Raw genomic sequence first — 9,941 nt, forward strand, 5'->3', positions numbered from 1 at the left:
TTCCTGGGGACCTAAATAGATATATATATAGGGGAAGGATAAAACGAAAACCCACTTGAGTTAAGAAAACTTAAAAAAAACCTTTGTAAAAACTCTATGTAACATTTTTTTCTACAAAAATAGGAAATGTAACATACATATATTTGAACGTTTTTATAAAAGAAAAACAAAAAAGTGCCGAGTAGTTTATTTTTTAAAAAATGTTAAAAATTTCATGTTATATAATATATAAGTCCAAAAAAATTTAACATACAAATTTTAAACATTTAAAAAAAAAACTAATAGGCTCTTTTTACATTTTTTTTATAAAAATGTTCACATACATTTATAATACATTCCCTATTTTTTTAGAAAAAAATAAAAATGTTACATAGGGTTTTCTTGAGTTTTCTTAACTCAAGTGAGTTTTCGTTTTATCTTTCACCTCTATATACGTGTATATATATATATAGGGCTAGGTTAACGTACAAATGCTCTTATCGTACATTACGTACGCTACAATCTCAGCCGTCCGATCATCTTCCCGCATTGAATTCGCATGTTGTTTTTTTGTAACAATTTCGCATGTTGGTTTTTCAACATGAGATTTCATCAAAATTACCACATGCGAAATTGTTACAAAAAAAACAACATGCTATTTCATCAAAATTATCACATGCGAAATTGTTATAAAAAAACAACATGCTATTTCATCAAAATTATCACATGCAAAATTGGTACAAAAAAACAACATGCGAATTCTTCAAAAATTATCACATGCGAAATTGTTATAAAAAAACAACAAGCGATTTCAAAATGCGGGAAGATGATCTGACGGCTGAGAGTGTAGCGTACGTGATGTACGATAAGGGCATTTGTACAGAACAGTTTACCTATATATATATATATATATATATATATATATATATATATATATATATATATATATATACACTAGCTGTTTACCCGCGCGATGCGGCGGGAAACATATCACTTAGGTTGGTGAGTTTAGGGCTATGTACCCGGGGGGGGGGGGGCGGTTTTGAGCCATAACCAAAACCAAATTCGCGATGTAAGGGAAAACACAACACTTGTTAGTAATTCTAAAGGTGTGCATGAGAAGGTTCAGTTCAATTAAATCATAACTAAAATCTAAATTTTCCGTTAAGATACTCTCAAAATCCAACATGTTACACTACAAAATAAAATTTACAACACGGTATTCGTTTTCTATTAGTTTATTAATAATCTCGTGATATATTGTATTGCACTTAAGTTAGTTTCCTTGTTCGTATAATATTTTATAAAAGTTTATATATGATATGTTTTATGTGAATTTAGACAAACTCTACCTAGATGGTTTACAACTCAAATAAAAATATATAAAGTAGTATGCCTTTTCGTTGATCGGGAATTTCAAAGTAAGATATAATTTTTAAAAATATACAAGTTAATGGTTATAAAATAACTTTTCATCAACAAACAAAGTTGGTGCAGTGCGTTTAGAAACCAAGAGATGCACCTGAGTTAACGCTATTTGTGATTTGTGATGGGAAAATGTCACAATTCTTCAAAGTCATTGTGACATCAAACCAGCCATGAACGGGAAAAAGTTAAAATAAAATAAAAATCAACCATCACATATAGACATATAGTGCAGTTCCAGACTTCAAATTAAAATTTGTTCACCCTACAAAGATACAACGTACTTCATGAAGTGATCTTATACGGGTGGCCAAACATAGTATTATTCAATTTAAAACTGAAGCGATCTTGCTAACAAACCACAAAAAACATTGGAAGACATTCTTAACTCAAGTAAAAATCTTACCGACTAATACATGAACCGAGTCAAATAGTAGTGTCAAGAGTTTTATTTTAAAATCAACAACATTCTCCCATCCTTTTCCATCATCTCTATCCATCTTGATCCTTGATTCTAGAAAATGCACCTCCCGTGATGTGTCACCGCCTACTTGATGCTTTTTCACCAGCCTTGGTTGCCTCACTCATCGGTCACTATTTGTAAGTCAGCAATCCATTTTGAAAGACTGGTCATAAAAAACAAAGTTAATTACATCAGTAACTTAATAAAACGCAATCATTAAAGCCTCACTCATGGGTCAGTATTTGTAAGTCAGCAATCCATTTGACTATTCAAGTCAAATAAAGTTAATATTAAACTCAAATAGATATAAAATAAAAAAAAAAACCTTATTAAATATACTATATATGTAATTATATGTTTATTAAATAATATTAAACAAAAAACTTACTTTTAAATAAATAATAGGGTCGTCTAGACTCGTGAACCTAACCAATCTCGATCAAAACCACCACCATTGCATCCATCGACATCCACCAACTTAGCTGCCCCGACCACCAGCACGATTATCAGGCCAATAATCACCAGCATAACCACCACCATTGACTTCATAGACATTTCCACATTAGGTCAATTATTTGTAATCTGATCCAATACACATCGTTAGAAAAACATAATAAAGAGATAAAATATTTGCCAGGAGAGTTTGAGGTTGATTACCTTATGAGGAATCAAAGGTCACCAAAACTTGCCACATTCGCCGTAATCAACCCAGCAGCATCCGAGTAACATATGTAGTTTTATATATGTAGTTTTCGCATAGAATTTTTTGAGTATATATGTTTTCGACCCCCCTGGTTCTATAGAAATTTTTGGGTATATACGTTTTCTGGAAATGGTTGAATATATATATAAATATAAACTTCCAGAAACAATAATGCATTGAGAACCAAGATTGTTTTCAAAAGCGAGAAGCGCACCGAGGTGACATGATCTAAAGCCGCAGCACAAAAGCGTTTGGACATAAAAAAACTTTGGGTCAACCTAATCCATTTTGACCCGTTACTCTACCTACCCTATCTCCATAGCTTTCCACCTCTAAAAGAAACAAAACTAAAATAATTTATCACTTAACAATCAATGTTCGGCTTGTAAATTTCGAACTTCTACACCAGTAGAAACAAAACCAAAACAATTTTAAAATTCAGAAATTAATGAACTTTTTATCCTTTATAGGAAAGTGTATATAGAGTTCTGCACATTTTTATCAACCTATATTTATCTACACATGTGAACAGTGCAAACTGGCCATTTTTATGTGTAATATAGTAGCCTAAACTTCCATCTTTCTACAAATCCACTCCAACTAACCTGCAAGGATCAAGGTTTAGGCCACTTTTTTTGGATATTTTCTATAGGCTAAAGCTATTTATACCAAAATTTGCATATTTTTTACAGAATTACGACTGGACTACTATGACGCCCTTTTCATCACTGCATCTCGCTTGAGCACCTACACGCACCAAGTTCGCCTAGTGCACCTTTGACAACAAAGAGTATAGGACTTCATACTTATGGTTAATTACTTATGTTAATAATGCGATGAAATGAAATAAAGCACAAGACCTTGTTCCTGAAGAGCAGTTGAAACTTGTATATTAGATACAAGATCATTGGATTCATATAAGCAACATGATGATGATGGTGATGAACTGGCTGGTCATTAGAGATGTGAAAGATTATTCAAGATAATTTATCCGTTCTCCTCCTGAGGTGCAAGGAAGAATGTCTGCACAAAATTTCTCTTGCCAGTGTAGTCTTTTATATGCACGCAACCTGGGACCAACACAAGGACACCTCTATCCCATGATTCGAGGGCATGCACCATCTTGATTTATGTTCCAGTATAAATGAGAGACATGACAAGAGCATGGACTTGCTGCGTCATACAAGAAAGAGACATAAGAGCATGATTTGAGGGCATGCGCCACCTTGATATAAAACCCATGTTGCACCATATAAGATTAACTACAATAAAGACACCAGCCCTAATAATCTGAGTTACAAGGTACAAACCTTCAAATTGAAAGACATGTGTCTTCTTTATGGCATCCAAAGAAGTTTCTGGAAGTGTTCTTAAGCCAACAGCTACCAGGTTATCTAAAGATGTATGAATCTTATTGCAATCAGTACAACAAAACCATTCTCCTTTCGACAATGCCTGTAATTAATACCATAAATATATAAACGCATGATGTATATAAAAATATAAAGCATGCGCATGGATAAAATAATGTTTGTCGTGCCTTAAAGTTCTCCATTTAGTACTCCTTGAAACAGCCAACACGATACCCTTTCTCACACTGAAATCAATAGAAAAATAAATAAAAAAAGGTTATACTACAATAGGCATTAAATGTAGCATATTACTTAAACTGTCACATAGACACTAACTATTACATAAAGCACCTGATCACATACAATGAGAGTTTTCGGGCCGAAACCAGACTTGCTGAAATCATCTACCTTGCAGCAAAACAAATAGAATACATGAAAATCCAAGCATTTTAGAAGCAACAAAAAGAAACATAAACATCATGTGTTAAATAACATTAAATCAATTTCAATTACCTTCATTCTTGTATATCCATTACCTTCACGGTTCGTTGCCACAAAGCATTTTAGGATTAAAGTGAACTGCCGTCACGGTTCGTTGCCACAAACCATTACCTTCATTCTTGTATATCCACCACCATTTTAAAAGTAAACTTACATTTATATCCTTTAGCGAACCGAATCCGAGCCCGCCTTTTCCCATCGGGCCGACTAATTGTTTTTAATGTTTAGATAAACTGATTCTTGCTGCCATTTGCCTGATTATTTAGCGGTTAATCAGTCTCACAACATTTTCTACAAAATCGATTATAAAGATAAAAACAAACTATATAGTATATGTTTACCTATCTTTCGAACTATATATAAGACATTAACTCCCATTTTACAACATGTCCAACTTTTTCACGGAATCGTGTTTTTGTCATTTTATCCATTAAGACGATAACAAGTAGGCTTATTTAGCATGCAGAGGATCACCATTTAAAGAAAAACACTGGATATTAGAATTGGTGCAGCAACATCTTAACAGAAACGCCACGCATGAGTCTCGAGAAACATCTTAACAGAAACTTTTTAAAAAAAGATAATTACACCACAAAATCTGATAATCATGTGAGGAGTTGTTAATTACATACTAACCTTCAGTAACACCATAATATATGTGGGTCGTGTCGGTTTCTTTTCTAGGTGTAGTGATACGGCTTTGACTTGGCCTCCTATATAAGAAAGAGTTTGGTGCACATGAGAGAGCTTCAAATATAAAGCGGTCTTTCTTATGTAAAACAGCTTTACGTTAAGTGCCACTAATGATAGGTAGGATAATTAATACCTTCTGTCAAGATCTACTTGTAGATCAGCCTCTATAAGGGGGATTCGAGGGGGGCATCCATCAATCACACAACCAACTCCACCACCATGAGATTCACCAAACGTTATAACACAAAAGAAGTTTCCATATGTACTTCCAGCTGCTTTTATCTCTGTTCAAATGCAAGGTAATAAGACTTTATTTCAACACCCCCATTGTTATTTATTTACACTATCATGCTCCAGAAGTTCATTAGTGAAGTTTAAGGCGTCTGTTTAAGAAAGGCGACGCTATTAAATGTTTAATTAGCTATAAGGTTTGGTTAATTGCATATAAATGTAAAATTTATGAGCTGAATTTAGTTACCTCGCCCATTATTGTAGTTGCAACAGCAGGATATCAAAGGGTAAATAAAATTATTTAGTCTAGATAATCAAATTTCAAAGGTTGTTAATAGATCTCAAACTTATCAATAGATATTTCAAGAAGAATTGATGATTCTATTGCAACTAATAGTTGTTTTAAAAGCAAAAAACTATAACAATACACCTACAAATTTCACATTTCGCATAATTAACTACTCCACTGTAACATTGCTTTCTCTCAAATCAATACTTTCATACTATATAAAACCAAGCAAGTGCAGACAGAATCGATCTAAACACAATTAACAGATCAACATTTTGAAAGGCAGTCACCTAAAGTCATATTTCGTGCCGCCACTTTCCATGTTTAGGCCCATGACCACCCTCCTACCTCACCATGTCTAGACACAACTCTATTTTTGACCCACTCACAGGTCATTCGCATGATTCGTTTCGACCCTTTTTATTTGAGAAATCTTAAGAATTAATAATACATTTTGACGAATCTTACATTTTGACCCATTTGAGTATATAACTTTTTGAATTTACCCATTTGACCCTAAATAAAGTCTAACAACTTGTTAAAAAAATATTAAAAGAAACAAAAAGGTGCAAAGCTGTTGAGTTTTTACCTGATTTCGTTGTCGGTTATGACTCATGGGTTCACTCGCCTGATTAACTTTTGGTACTCGTCTTCCAGGTGTCGATAGTAGCTTCTACCGGTGGTTTCTGAAAATGTAAAAACATGGAGTCGAATCAAAATCTTAACCATCAAAATTTAACAGTTTTCTTGCAAGATTTATAACAACAATCAAGATCTATATCCTCTCACTCCCAAGAAATACAGCAAGATATATCAAAATCAAGTGTAAGTGCGTACCCTGAGCTCCAAGCTACAGCAAGAAGAGGAATTTGGAGTTAATTCATAGTTGTATATATGAATAAAATAGTGTATGGAATGGAAAACCAATGCAAATCTGCAGTTCTTTGTGACAATCCGTTTTCATCGGTAAAGACTTTTGGATGAACTGAACTTACCAGGTGGTCATGGTCAGAACCCTAGCCGCTGCCTGCTGTTGAATCACGAGATCTGTCAAATAAAACCCTTAGACATGAGATATAAAACTCTAGAGCTGTTGATTCAAAGTACAGTTTACCTCAGACTTGAAATTAAAACTCTAGATCTGCAAGTTTAAAGCAGATACAAACATCAGATTTAAAAACTAAAGGGCATGACCTAAACAAATCAAAGGAGGTTGCCGGACTTACCTCGGGTTGTTGGAACTTGCCTCGACCACTTTTACAGACCACACCATTGTTGGATCTGGTGAGATCTTGCTCATACCACAGGAGGCAAGAAACCCTAAATTGAAAATCACCAGAGAGAGGGATTTCTTCAAATCATCTGTGTTCAACACAAAGAGGGGAAAAGCCTGAGATTTAGGAAAAAAGAGGAAAAAGCAAGAGAAAAGGAGAGAGAGGCGTGTAGATCAATGAAGAAAAGATAGATCTGACAATGCGTTGACAATGGCGTGTAGATTAGAGGCGTGTTTGAATTTTGAAATACCGCCCACAAATCAGATATCCCGCCTAGCTTGTGTTGAAAAGAAGTTTTCAACACCTTTGTGCTTAAATGATTGTACAATGGGCTTTAAAGACTTGTAAAGTGTCAAATGACCATTTCTATCCTTCCTATATGCTTTATAAAGTAGTATAGATATATATATATAGTAGGAGTTGGGTAGAAAGTCTTATTTTCCTAGAAAGTCTAGGAAGCAATCAGAACGTTTGAAGGATTTTCACTAAAAGGGCAATTGTGTAATTTGACATTTTATTTTAATTTTGGAATCTATATCTCATTAACTAACTATGCACGATTTTATGGTAACTGGTTCTCCATGATTTGCGAATTACTACCAGATGTAAATATCAATCAAATTCTCATTCGTTCCTTTCACAATCTTGATCAACTTTATTCGTAAATCATTTTTTACGTGAGAGATAATTATGGCTTCAAACACACTTCTTGATTGCGGATATGGCAAATACACTTGTTTTTCTGTTTACTATTATCTGGTCTGTATCGATTTTTAATTATGTCTGGAAACCACCAGAATGTTCTTGACGTTGTGTTTTAACAGCAAGCAGATTCATACAGTTGTGTTTTAGCATTCAGATTCATACAGTTGTGTTTTAACAACAAACAGATTCATACAGTTGTGTTTTAGCATTCAGATTCATACAGTTGTATTTTAACAGCAAGCAGATTCACACAGTTGTGTTTTAGCATTCAGATTCATACAGTTGTGTTTTAACAGCAAGCAGATTCACACGGTTGTGTTTTAGCATTCAAATTCATACAATTGTGTTTTAACAGCAAGCAGATTCATACAGTTGTGTTTTAACAGCAAGCAGATTCATACAGTTGTGTTTTAACAGCAAGCAGATTCATACAGTTGTGTTTTAGCATTCAGATTCATACAGTTGTGTTTTAACAACAAGCAGATTCATAGAGTTGTGTTTTAGCATTCAGATTCATACAGATGTGTTTTAATAGCAAGCAGATTCATACGCTGTGTTTTACCATCCATGCTGGTAATGCTGGAGGATTTCTTGACGTTGTGTTTTAACAGCAAGCAGATTAATACGATGTGTTTTCTTGATGTGTTTCTTCATGAATGATAGAAGGAAGAGAGAGAGAGAGAGAGAGAGAGAGAGAGAGAGAAAGGGGGAGAGAGAGAGAGAGAAAGAGAGAGAGAATCGCAAGAAATGTGGGGTGGTTATTGAATGACAATTATTTCCATATTTAAAACAAGCTAAATGACATATCTACCCCTGATTAATTAAATAATCCTATTTTTAAGAAACACATATTACCAAAATGTCACCAAGATGATCTCAACCATTAAACACACCCATTGGATGGCCCAGATCGCTTCCTAGACTTTCTAGGAAAAAACACACTTTCCGTAGGATCCCACTCTATATATATATATACATATATATAGGGTGGGGTTCGGCTACAAAGTCTATTTTTTCTACAAAGTGTACAAAGTCATAAAACACTACAATTTTAGCCATAAAACACACTCAGACCCACAAATAACATATTGAAGATCACTAAAACACAATATACAAACCCTAAGAGTCCTTAAAAACTTCAAACACATCATCCTAGAACTATGAATATAAAACACAACATGATAATCAACATAAAACACACCAATGTTAGTTATTCGATAATTAAAGCCTAATCATTCAAAACATAACACAAAACCTACAAATATGGTGTTTTAGTAATTCCCACTATGTCATTTGTAGGTTTTGAGTGTGTTTCATGGTTGACATTATGATGTTTTATGACTTTGTACACTTTGTAGGAAAAATTGACTTTGTAGCCAACTCCCACCCTATATATATATATATATATATATATATATATATATATATATATATAGGGAGAAGATCATGCGAGAACCACCTCTTATTGTGAGAACCGCGAGAACCAATGTGAACACACCAAAAATGCCTAAAAATAGCTAAAAATCACACAAAATTTTTTTTTAATATTATTTATATAATAATCGCTACTTTTCGAAGCCAAAAAAAAATTTCTTTTTGGCCACTAAAAGTAGCGATTTGAGCATAAAAAATATTAAAAAAAATTTTAGATTTTTTTTTGATTTTTTTAGCTTTTTTTAGATTTTTTAAGGTTTTTTGGGGGTTTAGTTTTTAGCATTTTAGCTTGTGGGGGTGGGGTGGGGTGGGGGGGGGTTTAGGTTTTTTTTAGGTTTTTTGGGGGTTTTAGTTTTTAGCATTTAGTTTTTTTTTTTTTTTTTTTTGGGGGGGGGGTTAGGTTTTTTTTTTTTTTGGGGGGGGGGGTTAGGTTTTTTATTGGGAGGGGGGTGGGGATTAGGTTTTTTAGGTTTTTTTTAGCTATTTTAGGTTGTGTTCACATTGGCTCTCAAGGTTCTAACAATAAGGGTGGTTCTCGCATAAGACCCTCCCTATATATATATATATATATATATATATATATATATATATTGCATAATATTTTTCGCAGGTTTTTTTATATAAAAAAAATTTTCAAAAAAAAAAAAAAAAACTGTGTAGTGCACATGTGTAATACTACACATGTGCACATGTGTAATACTACACATGTGTACTACCATTTTTTTTTTTTTGAAAAAAAGTTTTTTTCATATATAAAAACCAGCGATTTTTATAAAAAAAATTGAAAAAAAAAATTGTGTGTTTTTTAGACTTTTTTAGTTAGTTTTCGAGTTTTCACAATAAAAGTGGTTTTCATTTGAACCATCCCCTATATATATATCGCTAGTTTTTA

The 9,941-nt window shown here is 33.3% G+C and overlaps 2 long non-coding RNA genes across 8 annotated transcripts; both read right to left on the minus strand.

The window, feature by feature from the left end:
• Positions 1 to 1,634: 1,634 nt before the first annotated feature.
• LOC110908776 lies at positions 1,635 to 4,025 on the minus strand. Of its 2 annotated transcripts, XR_002574900.2 has the most exons (5): positions 3,881 to 4,025; positions 3,431 to 3,743; positions 2,525 to 3,345; positions 2,256 to 2,449; positions 1,635 to 2,030 (listed from the first exon to the last, which is right to left on the minus strand). It is a non-coding gene; the product is annotated as an uncharacterized LOC110908776 (long non-coding RNA). The 2 variants fall into 2 exon arrangements; XR_002574898.2 differs by having other exon boundaries at positions 2,525 to 3,743.
• An 87-nt stretch (positions 4,026 to 4,112) lies between these two features.
• LOC118486432 lies at positions 4,113 to 7,110 on the minus strand. Of its 6 annotated transcripts, none has more exons than XR_004879047.1 (10): positions 6,863 to 7,110; positions 6,751 to 6,777; positions 6,632 to 6,683; positions 6,474 to 6,486; positions 6,226 to 6,322; positions 5,250 to 5,400; positions 5,060 to 5,136; positions 4,436 to 4,677; positions 4,286 to 4,326; positions 4,113 to 4,167 (listed from the first exon to the last, which is right to left on the minus strand). It is a non-coding gene; the product is annotated as an uncharacterized LOC118486432 (long non-coding RNA). The 6 variants fall into 6 exon arrangements; XR_004879049.1 differs by having other exon boundaries at positions 4,115 to 4,167; positions 4,286 to 4,330; XR_004879048.1 differs by having other exon boundaries at positions 4,120 to 4,167; positions 4,274 to 4,326.
• Between the last annotated feature and the right edge of the window lie 2,831 nt (positions 7,111 to 9,941).

This window comes from Helianthus annuus, chromosome 14 (assembly GCF_002127325.2).
Source record: "Helianthus annuus cultivar XRQ/B chromosome 14, HanXRQr2.0-SUNRISE, whole genome shotgun sequence".
Taxonomy (NCBI): domain Eukaryota; kingdom Viridiplantae; phylum Streptophyta; class Magnoliopsida; order Asterales; family Asteraceae; genus Helianthus; species Helianthus annuus.